Genomic DNA, 3,410 nt, shown 5'->3' with positions numbered 1-3,410 from the left:
TGAAGGGCTGCAAACTAGGTCTCAAATAATCTCACACAGACTTATTTTTATTTACATATGCCCTGCTTTAGCTTGGTTTATTTCTAGCCAGCTTTACTTAACTTAAATTATTCTATCTACCTTTTCCTTCTGGGCTTTTACCTTTCTCTCTTTCTGTATATCTTTTCTTTTCTTCTTATACTGTGACTGGCTTTGTTACTGTGTGGCTGGATGCTGGCATGTTTCTCTCCTCCTTTTCACGTTTCCCCTTTTCTCTTTTTCACCCCCTATTTATTCTTTCTCACTGTCAACCCCCTATCCCTCTTCTGTTTAGTTATTGGCAATTCAGCTTTTTATTAGAGAAATCAGATATCTTAGACAGGTAAAGTAACAGAGTTAAAAAAACGCAACACAAATAAATGCAGCACATCTTTGCATCATTAAACAGATGTTCCTCAACAAAAACAAATGTAACACATCTTCAACTAATATTCTACAGCAACCAAGGAACAAAATACCCACACAACACAGACAAATCCTCAGTAATCAGCAACTAGACCTATAATCATCCCAAATCCAGATGTCTAGATGCCAGCATAAAGACAGAATCAATAAGAGCAAGGATAGTATGTCTCCAGTAGAGTCCAGGTATTATACAACGGCAGACCATGACTATTCCAACATCACTGAAACACACAAAAAAAAATCTGTATGACAAACTATATGAAGATAATAGAGGTCCTTAAGTAGGAAATAAAAAATATATCCCTTAAAGAAATTCATGAAAACACACACACACACACACACACACACACACACACACACAAAATGATTGGAGGAAATGAATAAATCCCTTAAGAAAAGTCAAGAAGAAAAAACAAACTTTTAAAGGAAACAAGTAAAATTTTTCAAGAAGAGAAAATGAAAATAGAAGCAATAAAGAAGACACAAGCAGAAAGAATTCTGAAAATGAAAAATCTAGGAATTTGAACAGAAACTACAAAGGAAAGCTTCACCAACAGAATACAAGAGGTAGAAGAGAGAATCGCAGGCATTGAAGATACGCTATAAAAAATTGATACATAAGTCAAGAAATTGTTAAATCTAAAAAAAAAAATTCCTGTTACAAAACATCAAGAAAATCTGGGACAGTACAAAAAGACCCAATTTAATAGGAATAGAAGAAGAAGAATGCTAGCACAAAGCCCGGAAAATATTTTCAGCAAAATCATAGAAGTAAATTATTGTAATCTAAAAAGGAGATGTCTATAAAAGTGCAAGAAGCTTATAGATGACCAAATAGATTTAACCAGAAAAGAAAGTCCCTATGTGAAATAATGATCAAAACACTATATATAAAGAACAAATAAATATTGTTAAAAGTATCAAGGTGGAAAACCCAAGTAACTTATAAAGGAAGACCTATTAAAATTACATCTAACTTCTCAATGAGATTCTAAAAGCCAAAAAAGTCTGTATAGATGTGCTACAGACTCTAAGAGACCACAGATGACAGCCTAGACTACTATTCCCAGCAAAACTTTCAATCACCATAGATGGAGAAAACAAGATATTCCATAATAAATCCATATTTAAACATTATCTTCTATTTACAAATGCAGTCTTACAGAAGATTCTAGAAGAAAACTCTAAATCAATGAGGTTAAGTACAGCTATGAAAACACAGGAACTAAATAATCTCAGATCAGTAAAATCAAAAAAGGGACGCACACACTCACAGACACCCCACCACCACCAGCAACAAATCATCCAAACTACCACCACAACCACCACCAACAACAACAAAATAACAGAAATCAATAAACATTGATCATTGATATCTTTTAATTTCAATGGTCTCAATCTTCCAGTAAAAAGACAGGAACAAAGAGAACAGAACAAGATCCTTCTGCTGCTTTCAAGAAATACATGTGAACAACAAAGAAAGACATTACTTCTGGGCAATATGTTGGAAAAATATATTCTAAACAGATGGATCTATAAAGCAAACTGGTGCAACAACACAAAACACTAAATTTAGCAACTCACAAAATTGGTCACATGCTCGGAAATAGAACAAATCTCAACAGATAGTGAAAAAATGATGTAACTCCGAAACCTTCAGATCACCATGTATTAAAACTGGATATCAGTGCTCGCTTCGGCAGCACATATACTAAAATTGGAACGATACAGGGAAGATTAGCATGGCCCCCTGCACAAGGATGACACGCAAATTCGTGAAGCATTCCATACTTTTTTAAATTTGCATGCAAATGGGTGGAAATAGAAAACACTATCCGGAGTGAGATAACCCAGACCCAAAAAGATGAATATGGTCTGTCCTCACTCATTAGTGGACTCTAGCCATAAACAAAGGACATTGACCCTATAGTTTACAAGCCTAGAGAAGCCAAATAACAAGGTGAACCCAAAGAAAAACATATATAGATCCTCCTGGAAATTGGAAGCAAAAGTTGGGAGCATGGGGGTGGAGGTGGAGGAAGGGGAGAGGGGGGATTGGTAATGTGAATGTAGTAAATATGACCATCCTACAAACAGAAAGTTACCTATTCAATGCAATTCCCATTAAAACTTGAACACAATTTTGTGAAGACCTTGTAAGGACAACTCTCAACTTTACAAGGAAAAACACAAGCAAAACAAAACAAAGGAAACAACAAGTCAAACAGGATAACTAAAACAATCCTTAATGGTAAAAGAACTGTTAAAGGAATCAGCATCCTCTATTTCATGTTGTACTAGAGAGTTATAGTGATAAGAACTTGCATGATATTGGCATAAAAATAGACATAGGAACTAATGGAATTGAATCAAGATCCAGACATACTTCCACATACCTATGGACATCTGATTTTTGCTTAAGAAACTAGGAATACATACTGGAATAGTGAAAACAACTTCAACAAATAGTGTTTGTCTAACTTAATGACTTAATTTAGAATAAGTTCTGCTCTGCTATAGGTCCAAAGCAGTTTCTTTATTCATTAATGGTAATCACAACATACATAGGGAGATGCCCCATCAGTTTGTGGCAATGGAAACTTGCCCATGCTACTGGAGTACAAATTTGTACCACTGCTAAGGAAATCAATGTAGAATATTGGGAATTAATCTGCTTCAAGACCCAGCTATTCACTCTTGAGCATAGACCCAAAAGATGCTCCATTCTCCCGTAAAGATACTTACTCAACTGTGTTCATTGCAGCTTTATTCATAATTATCAGAAATGGGAAACTACCTACTTGTCCCTCAACTGAAGAAAGGGTATTATAATGTGTTATATCTACTCAATAAAATTTGCTGGCAAATTTATAGAGCAGTAAAATAATCATCCTGAGTGAGGTAAACAAGACCCAGAAAGACAAACATGATATGTACTTACTTATAAGTGGATGTCAGCTATAAAG

The 3,410-nt window shown here is 34.8% G+C and overlaps 1 non-coding gene across 1 annotated transcript; it reads left to right on the top strand.

Annotated features, from left to right (window-relative positions):
* The first annotated feature begins 2,131 nt into the window (after positions 1-2,131).
* LOC119822117 lies at positions 2,132-2,239 on the top strand. Its single transcript, XR_005286709.1, has one exon. It is a non-coding gene; the product is annotated as a U6 spliceosomal RNA (small nuclear RNA).
* Positions 2,240-3,410: the final 1,171 nt, after the last annotated feature.

This window comes from Arvicola amphibius, chromosome 8 (assembly GCF_903992535.2).
Source record: "Arvicola amphibius chromosome 8, mArvAmp1.2, whole genome shotgun sequence".
NCBI lineage: Eukaryota > Metazoa > Chordata > Mammalia > Rodentia > Cricetidae > Arvicola > Arvicola amphibius.
This window is presented reverse-complemented; position numbering and strand designations above follow the sequence as displayed.